Here is a 10,493-nt window from a genome sequence, read left to right as displayed (position 1 = left end):
AACTGAACCCTTTTTGGTTTAATCCACCAAAACTTTGAAATGTCCCCTGGAGAAAAAAGATGATGGTACCCAAATGCCCCTAAGTGCCTTCCTTCCTTAGTGGTACCTTCTGTGTATCCTCCAATGTGTCCTTTGGTCCTCCATTTGCTACTGCTTCCTCATCCCTCTACATGAACACACAGGGCCTGATTTTTCCAAGGTGCATGGCATCCGGAGTTCCCACTGCTTTTAACTGGAGAAATGGGAGCTCAGCATCTCGGCAAGCCAGACTTGTAGGGCTTCACCATTCCTTTCTGCTATATTAAGTCCCTTTGGAATCCTGTACCCAGGTATGGAACCAGCCATCCAGAAGACACAGCAGATACCAGAGAGAAGAACCTGGCATCTGATGCAAGGGAATTATATGATTCCAGTCCACAAGGGGGCCACAGAGTGAGAATTCCATACCTGCAGAGTATGCAGCTTAGCTCTGCTCAGCAGCTCAAACGACAGAAATTTGCCCCCAATATGAAAAAGTAAATGACGAGAATGAAGAGCCTCTGGTTTTCAGTACCTCGGGATGTGGCCAGTTCAGATCCAGTGTTTATATGTGTCTTAGGGATAATTAGTGAGTCAAGCTGTGTGTGGCAATATCTTTTATTGAACCAGTTTCTGTGTGAGCGTGTCTCCCTTCCCAACAGACTTTGGTCCAATAAATTACCTCACCACACCTTGTCTCTCTGCATCCCAGACCAGCGGCTCCAATGCCACTGCTGGCAATTGGGAATAATCAGCCTTTCTTTTAACACAGTCCGGACCCATTTTCATTTCCAAATTCAGCATTAATCATAGTAATAATATTCAATCCAGGCTTTCCACATCTGTTATGTTTGGATGAACTTCTCAACCACTGATTAAGTCACAGTGGGCAGGTCTCACTATCCCTTTTTCAAGGGGTGGAAATGGAGGCAGAGTGGGGGTTACAGGAAGTCAGTGGGAAAGAATAGGACCCAGGAGTCCTGACTCATGGGACATGCCTACACAGCAATGCAAGCCCAGGCTGGAACTAACCCTCCTTGAGGCAACATACCAATTGTGTTAGTTAACACAAGGCTCAAATCTAAGGTCCCAGGACCCCTCAGGGATGGAGGATCTGAGTCTGTGTTGAAGGGACCCTATTGCATTTCAGTGTGCACGTGGTCTTAGCTTGGCTTGGGTCCCACCACTCCCTTGGATGTATCACAGGTGCTTGGAGCAACTTCCTTAGTCCTCCCTGTGCCAGCAATCCGAGGTGCAGTTCGTTGCACTCTATTGCAGATCCAGCCACTCCAATCGGCCTTAACCCCCGAGCTGCATGCATGTACTTGAGCCTGCAGGGTTTGTACTGGACACTGATCAGAAACTTCTTGCAAAGAGAGCTGCTTCCTGGTCACAAAACCACAGCCAGATTTTGGCACATGTGGCACATATGTGCCTGCACGTTCAGTTCTGTGGAGGCTGGGGCAGGGAATGGAAAGTGGCCTGTACAACTAGTCTGCTGGGAGGCAGGGAGTAGCTGAGCTCAGCACAGCTGGGAAGAATGACCTGCAGGATTGGTCCCCATTCCACCCTCTGCTCCCCCACCCCGGCTGCATGTGCAGGGGTGCTGAGGCAGCATGCATTGTCATGGCGGTAGGTGGGAGCCAGGCCCCAAGCTTTCATGCTGCTGTGCAGAGCTTGCCCAGTGCAGAGCAATACTGGCAGGTGGGGGGTAGCTCCTGGTTGCCAGATAAAGGGATCATCCGTCCCCTGGGTGTACTGATCTGGAAGCTTTTCTGCTGACCTATCCTGCAGAGCAACCACAATCCACCCCAGAGGTAGCTGCATTTCAGTGGGCAGCTCAGTGAGCGATACATAGAACAAAGAGATAAATATGCATATACATGAGCTAGCTACACAGATTGTAAAACAGCGTGTAGCACTGTGAGGCCCTCACCTCAGATCAGAGCCTTATTGTACTGCTGCTGCACATATAGATAGGGAGAGACTATCCCAGTCTCAAAGAACTCACCGTCTACAATAAACGACAGGGAGAGGGTGAGCGGGGTGACGACACAAGAGGTCAGTGGCAAAGTCAGGAATGGAACCCAGGACTCCCATTCTAACCTCTAGGCCAGGTGCTAATTAACTAGTTACATGTTGCAGCAAAGCTATACAATATATTGGATAGAACTGGTTGAAATGTGTGACCGTAACATCCTCTGAATTCCCCCAAGAGTGTGCCAGCCTCCCTATCAAAGGACTCACTGTATCCAGTGGTGTGATGTCAGTTTACACCAGCTGAGCATATGGCCCTGTATATTTCATCAAATCACTTACCAGGAGAAGCATGGACACATGAATGTCTTCCGTGATCTTAGAGTAGGAGGACACGCCGAGCAATGGAAAGGTACTGAGGAAAACTGGCCTTGCTAATTATTCATGAATCTAGACAACAGGCTCACCAGATAATGGCACACCCCACTCGCTAGTTATGCAGCATGGCACCAGATCCTTGGTCATTACTGGCAGCCAATGAAAATTACCAGTAGAAATGCCAGTGAAAACATGGGTGAGATGACGGGTAGAACAAACTGATACACAAAGTTCTTTGGGAGAAGGCAAAGGATGCTGGGAAGGATGAGCCAGCATCCCACACACGCCTCTTGTGACTGCCAGGTTTTCAAAGGAATCTGCCTTCCGCAGAACTTTGCTGAATTATCCCCTCCTCTCCTGCCCACCTGGGAATGGGAGAGTTGGTCTCTCACCAATCTGCCTCCTCCAGCAGCACCGTGCACCACTCCACTGCTGGGCTGGGTGGAAATGACATCTCTTGTCTCAGGCAATAACGGGCCCTCCCCATGCCCCTGTATGCAAGCTGCATACACAGGAGGCGGCTGAGAACAGCTGCTGCAGGCCCAGGTTTTCACACAGCAAACAATGGGGATACGGGGGCCTAGCACACAGGTGAAAGGAGCTGCGGGTGTGACATCCAGGAGAGAGAAAGATCCAGGAGATAAGAACTCACAGAGGGGAGGAGGGCTGAGTTATTTTTATACCTTCTAACAACAAGCAGTCCTGGCACCAGCCACTAAGTGCTAGACGTTCAGAAGGACACCTGCCAGACACCACTGTTGTGCCAGCTATAGTTTAACCAGGGGGAAGGAAGGTGACTGTGCTATGCTGTCCCATTTCCACGGAAATCGTAGATGGCTTTAATGTCAGTTGTAGAGGAGGAGTTGGATGGTTCGTGAGACCCTTTCGCCTTGCCTCTTCAGAGCCCATCATTGGATCGGGCCAAACCTCCCACACTGTTCAGCAGCATCTGTGGGCTCCTAGCAGACAGTCCAGGCTGTACGGTGGCAAGTGCCAGGCTGACTTGCTAGACCAGGAATGGTGGGTAGAGCCCACCAAAGCAATGGAAAGAGGAGCACAGAACCCAAGCAAGCATGGGGGCCGGGGGCTGAACAAACTGGAACAAGGGGCAGATCAGAGGGAGTTAACTTAAAGGAGCTATAAAAGTTAAGCTCTTCACCAGGCCTAGTAGGATCAGAACCTGACTTCTGCTGACAGTCTGGATGGCTGAGATCCTCTAGCAATCTGTTGTGCAGGCTTGTTCCTACCCCCATCAACTTCAGGCTCCTTGCCTACTTTGCCATAGCCGCTGGCTGCCTCCTCCTCCTCAGGGTATTTACCCTCCCAAGCCCCATGTGCTGGGGCAGGGTTCTTAGGCACAGAGAGACTTTGGATAGATCTATGTGTAAAAAAAAAATGGCACCGCTAGTTTGGGTCACCTGCCTCGGGCTCTCCAGGCTCCAAATAGCAGCGTAATGGGCCTGCTGTGCCGGTAGCTGAGCTCTGCAACCCAAGGAGGGAAGTGGGGCTCGGAGCCCTGGCAGGAACTGCCACATTGTGATCTTTACCCTGATATGCAAGCCCCACGAGTCCAAGTCCTTTGTCCCAAGTTCTGGGACACACTGTCATGGGGATTCTGGGCTATGTCGGCCTTTGCTAAATGAGTTGCCCAAGGTGACAGAGGGAGGCTACAGACATCAGAGAAGAGATCCCTGCTCTTCTACATCCCCTGACCACAGACCCAGCCTTCCTCCCACTTGACTTTTGATCCTACACTTTCCCATCATTGCTGCCACTGGTCCATTCCCCCTGCCCCACAATGGAAGTGCCAGTGTTGAAAGCATCCAGGCAGCTGTAGATGTGTTTGGAGGAGACCGCACAGCCCCATCTACAACCTACCTTGTTCACGCTGTTGATCTAAGCAGGCCATCATGCTCATGTTTTGTCGCAAAGACTACATGAAGTGTACTAGTACCTTGCTCTTCCATAGTGCTGTTCATCGACTGATCCCAACATGCTTTACCTTGGAGATCAATATCACGGCAGGCTTAGCTTGGGCCAGTGCAGGAACGCTCATTGGTGTCTGTTGCCATCGTAGACTGGTCAATAAACTTATAGCTACACTTTTGAAAGTGTGCTCTCTCCATTAAGGTGAACGAGGGATGGGGGAATGTCTACACAGCAGTGAAAGTGTGAGCTGAGGACTAGTGGGCCACGAGTCAGCTGGCCCACGTCAGGAATTTAAGCACTGAGGCTACATCTAGATTGCAGGCTTCTTTCAGAAGTAGATTTCCTAGATGCATGCTGGGGGAGAGAGGGAGGTGACACTAAGGAGGCTGGAATCATAGACAGACAAACAGCAGCGCTGCACCCGACACACGGGCATGCTGGCACTCTCGGGGCAGCATCTACTCCCAGGCAAGAGTGACAAGGCAAAGGACACTGAGCCGCTGCCAGGGGAGCCGCGGGGAGGGATGGAAGTGGAGAGGAACCCAGTAGCACCCGCCCCGGCATGTGGTGTCTTCCACTCACACACGCCTCCCCCAACACCCTCCTCCAGCGGGCAGGGATAGAAGTCCTCTCTCTGTGAGACGCTGCCGCTGCCAGAATCATCATGTGCGTGGCTCAGAGGGAAGCCAAGCTGCCCCATTCGCCCCCCTTCCTCCTGCAGGCTCCTGGCCTGGCTGGCACCTTCCCATGCTTGCTTGTCCCTGGGGCGTAAGGGACATGAAGCTCCCCCTGGGACATCTGTGCCCCTGCTGGAAAGTGCCCATTCTTCAGGCCTCAGGTGGCCTTGCAAGAAGTACATCACCTTCGTCTAACCTGAGACCGTTTGGTATCAGCTCAGCGATGAGGCTTCATGCACAGTGTCTCCTGGGATGACTGGCTTTTTTGTTCTTCACAGCTGGACCAGCCGTGAGTGGGGCCCAAGCCCCATCTCCTACACCAGTCTCCCAGTACTGCCAACCCCACAAGGACCTCAAGTGGGAACATCTAGCCTGCCTCTGTTCCCTACAGAAGTTTCTGGAGCAGCAGGACCAGAGGCTGGATGTGGACCTGGAGGAGCACCGTGCTGACTGAGAGTTGTGCTGGACCACCTGGCAGGAGCTGTCCCAGGAGGCACATAGCATGTGCACTGCATACAGCGCCACTGCCCATCATTTGGTCACCATGACTGAGTGGCCCAGGAGGCTCCCCCACATCCGCTCCTTCCCAAGTCCCCCCTGCACTCTGCCCTGCCCCTGCCCCTCTGGCTTCTCCCCCTAACCTTGTCCATGGCCTTGCACACAAGGCTGTGGGATTGCTTGAGGCAGGCTCCAATCCCAGCCGCATTCCTGAGCCTCTCCTCCCCTTTCCTCTTCCCTTCTTCCCCCACCCAGTTTCTTTCCCCAATCCCTCCTCTGTTACATTTACCTCAATTAAAAACTACAGAGAGTTTATTGTTTCAAAACAAAAAGACTTGTTTATTTTATCAGCAGGGGAGGGGCTGGGGGGAGAAGGGAAGAAGGAATAGAAGGGAAAGAGAAGGGTGGGGGAGGAAAGGCACACCGGAGCACTGCAGAAGCTCCTTGTGGGGAGGTCAGGGGGAGAATCTCACAGGTGGCCTTGGCTGAAACTCTCCCTCGGTACATCTCGGATATGCATAGCCCCCTGATGGGCCTGCCAGATGGCAGTGGTGCACATCTGCTCTAAGATCTTTGCAAGCTGCTCGACCTCTAGCTCCCACTGTGGCAGAAATGTCTTCCCCTTATTTTCACAAATATTGTGGAGGACACAGCAGGCTGCTACCGCTTGGGGGACGTTTTGCTCGCTGAGGTCCAGCCGGGTGAGGAGACAGTGGAACCTCCTGTTGCGACTGCTGAAGGCACCTTTCACAACCATCCAGGCCTTGCTGAGCCTGCCATTGAAATGTTCCTTGTTTTGGTCAAAGTGTCCCGCGTAGGGCTTCATGAGCCGGAGGAGCAGAGGGTAGGTTGCTTCCCCCACGATGCACATGGCCATATCTATGTCCCCGACCCTGACGGTGCAGCTGAGGAAAAATGTGCTGCTGTGAGTTGTAGAGGCTGGAGTTGTGGAATATGCGTGAGTCGTGCACCTTCACCAACCACCCAGTGTTAATATTCATGAAGCAGCCTCAGTGGTCCATGAGCACCGGTAGGACCATAGAAACGTATCCCTTCCAGTTGAAATAATCAGAGGCACAGTGGCTGGGGGCCCAGATGGGGATGTAGGTGCCATCAATGACCTCCCCCACCTCACAGCTGGGGAAGCCCATGGCAGCAAAGCCAGTGATGTTGGGGTCTGTGGAAGTTGAGCTTATGCAGCAGGATAGCATTGCTGGCCCTGTAGAAGGAGACAAACAGGAAATCACAGGGTTGCCAAAGCCCTTAGGAAGTCATGGAGCCCAGCCCCACTTCCCACACACCAGGCCCAACCTTAGCTTACCCGATCCCTCATCAGGGCTTTGTGAAGGCAGGATGACCTTCTGGGGAGGGAGTTTCCACCTGCCCCCCTTCCCTAGGGATCCCCATTCCAGCAGTTCACCACCCTCTGGGGACAATAACATGAGAGAGTCAAACCTGCATGAGTATGGCACTGACAGTCGATCTCCCCATGCTGAACTGGTTCCCGAAGGAGTGGTAGTTGTCCAGCGTGGCGAGCTTACACAGTGCAATGGTGACACGCTTCTGGAGGGGGATGGTGGGACGCATGTGGGTGTCCCATGGCCAGAGGGCAGGGGTGAGCTCTTGCACAGTTCTAGGAAGGTGGCCTTCTGCATGTGGAAGTTCTAAGGCCACTGCTGGTCATCCCACCGCTCCATGGTGATGGGATGGCCACTTAGTATGTGAGGATTGTCAGAATTCGGTGTGTTTGGATTCAAGGGGAGGATTTGTTTGAAGCACTGGCTGCTTTATAATGCACTGGTACTTTCCTCCATTTTCCCTTCTTTAACTCATCTGAGGAAGTGGGTTTTGCCCACGAAAGCTCAAGATAATATACATTTTTGTTAGTCTCTAAAGTGCCACAGGACTTCTTCCCTTCTTCAGTTTTTCTCAGCATCTGGATTCCCCCATATATCTATCATATTACCTATGTTAATCGTGCCTTCCCCAGCACACTTTTCTAATTTGGCTCGTCTCTAGCTTGCTGGTTCCTCTCACCTCTGGTCTAGTTTCATCCTTATCTTTCTGCTCCCTCCACTGTTTCCTTCATTCCCCCATCTGGTTAGAGCCATACACTCAGATCATCAGTTGGTGTACATTTGGGTCGGTCTGCTGAAGACATTGAAGTTCAGTGGAACTAGGCCTATTTACAACAGTTAAAGTCCGGGTCTATACTCCACACTTTACTTTTGTAGCTCAAAGACTTTTTGTACATTTATCCTTTGAGCCACCAGTTAGCCAAAATCCAGGGCCTATGGAGGAGAAGTAAATGATGAGTCATTTATTTCTTTGATACAATCCTGTTTATTTAGAGAAAGTACAAACTTCTGTTTCCTTGAACACCAGAGAACTCAGAAAACAGCTGATTGTTTCTTTGTTCACAGTTCCAGTCCTCTTTTAGCCAGCACTCCACCCAAAATCACTTTCCATTAGCTTTTTCTCACTGTCACACTGCTAGTGGTTCTGTGGCTATACCTGAGACTTCCTTGATGCCTTCTCTGTCTCCTGCTGATACGCCCCTCTATTACTCACTGCCTGCTAAGGACTGTGGTACCAGCCATAGTGATGTGTTGCACAAGTCATCCTGTAGTGAAATCCCCAGATCTGACTCTTTATTGACAAAGTCTGCACAAAACAATGCCCTCTGCTCACATGGGATTACATTTGGGTGGATACGTCTATTGTTTCAGCTTCCTGTTTCCATGAAGGAGCTTAATGGCTTCTTGCAACTATCATAAAGGAAGGGCAGTGGTTAAATCCAGCCTATAACAACACCATCTCCATCTGTTGTGCATACTCACCCTGTGTGGCTTGGTGCATGGATCCTGCAGATACTCTAAAGCTATGTCTACACTGCTCCCTCTTGTGCAAAAAATATGCAAATGAGGTGAAACATGGAATATTGCTGTGCCTCATTTGCATAATTAATGAGGCTCCACTTTTGCGCAAAACCCCCCTCTTGTGCAAGAGCCATTCTTCCTCTTTTTTCCAGGAAAAACAGCTCTTGTGCGAGAGGGGTTTTTTGTGCAGAAAGGAGCTGTGTAGAAGGCTACTTTTTGTGCAAAAGCCTCTTGTGCAAAAATGGAGTCTCATTAATTATGCAAATGAGGCGCAGCGATATTCCATGCTTTGCCTCATTTGCATATATTTTTCCACAAGAGAGGGCAATATAGACATAGCCTAAATATGTGTGATGAGGTGGTGTGCTCCAAATGCAGGCTAGTTAACAATAGCAGTTTGCATGCTCTGATGTCCTCTACCCCAGGCCTGCTGGTGGGAGGAGAAGGGACAAAAGGGGCAGCTGCTCGGGGCCCGGTGATTCAAAAGGACCCAAGACTCCTGGCCACCAGTGGCCAGAGCCCCAGATCCTTGAAATCACTAGTGGTGCATGCCAGGCAGCTTGGAGGGCTGTCATTGGGGGCCCTGGCATGCTCTGGGTGGTGCTGTGGCTGCCCCACCTCACCCCTCCTGTCTCAGGGCCCCTCCCCTTCTGGGAACATGGATCTGCCCCTCCACCTCAACCAGGTGCCTGGCAAGTCTGTTGCACTTTCTGTTCCACCCCTCAAAGGTGTTACATTTTGGTGGGGCTGCGTGCATGTGTGATGGCGCGTTGGGGTTCCCCCGACTCCTGCACCCTCAGGGTATGTCTACACTACAAAGTTAATTCGAACTAACAGACGTTAGTTCGAATTAACTTTGATAGGTGCTACACAAGCGCTCTGCTAGTTCGAACTTAATTCAAACTAGCGGAGCGTTTAATTCGAACTAGGTAAACCTCATTCTACGAGGACTAACGCCTAGTTCGAACTTACTAGTTCGAATTAAGGGGTGTGTAGCCACTTAATTCGAACTAGTGGGAGGCTAGCCCAGCTAGCGGACCCTGCACCTGGCACGGCTCGAGCCAGCCACCCGATGCCCCCCAGCCATCCCCCTCTTCCCGGGACCAGGCTGGCGGCTCCCGGGAGCTTGCCCGGGACCGCAAGAGGCGGGCACCCGCCTGGTCTAGTGCGGACATCGTGGACCTTATCCATGATCTCCACACTAGGCACAGGAAAGTGGCCGTCTAGGGCAGGAGAGCTGCCAGCTTGGCCACCCAGGAGCAGGTGTGCATGAAAATCAAGGGGGTCCACTGAGACCCCCGACCCTGAGCCCTGAGCTTACAATGGCCGTACTGGGTCAGACCAAAGGTCCATCTAGCCCAGTAGCCTGTCTGCCGACAGCGGCCAACCCTAGGGACCCTGGAGGTCACCAAAGACAGTGACCAAGCCATTTGTCTCGTGCCATCCCTCTCCAGCCTTCTACAAACTTTGGGCAGGGACACCACTCCTACCCCCTGGCTAATACCACTCCATGGACCCAACCTCCATCACTTTATCTCACTTCTCTTTAAACTCTGTTCTAGTTCTAGCCTTCACAGTCTCCTGCAACAAGGAGTTCCACAGGTTGACTCTTTGCTTTGTGAAGAACAACTTTCTGTTACTAGTTTGAAGCCTGCTACCCATTCCTTTCCTTTGGTGTCCTCTAGTCCTTCTATTATGGGAACTAACGAAGAACTTTTCTGTATGCACCCTCTCCACACCACTCATGCTTTTATAGACCTCTATCATATCCCCCCTCCATCTCCTCTTTTCTAAGCTGAAAAGTCCCAGTCTCTTTAGCCTCTCTTCATATGGGACCTGTTCCAAACCCCTCATCATTGTAGTTGCCCTCTCCTCTCCCACCCTCTCTCTTCCCCTCTCCCACCTCCTTTTCCCAGTCTCCCCCAGTTTTGTTCAATAAAGAGAGATTCTATTTTTGAACACAATTGTCCTTTATTTTGTACATCAGGAAGGGGGGCTAGGGAAGGGTAAGTGGAAGGAGGTGAGGGAGGAATGGGGTACGAGCCCCCGATGGGGAGGACTGTGCTGGCTCTGCGGGCTTCTGGGGGTGGAAGCTCTCCTGCAGCCCCCCAATTGCCCCCTCTCCCCAGATGGCAGC

The sequence above is a fragment of the Pelodiscus sinensis genome, chromosome 15, assembly GCF_049634645.1.
Source record: "Pelodiscus sinensis isolate JC-2024 chromosome 15, ASM4963464v1, whole genome shotgun sequence".
In the NCBI taxonomy this organism is placed as follows: domain Eukaryota; kingdom Metazoa; phylum Chordata; order Testudines; family Trionychidae; genus Pelodiscus; species Pelodiscus sinensis.
This window is presented reverse-complemented; position numbering follows the sequence as displayed.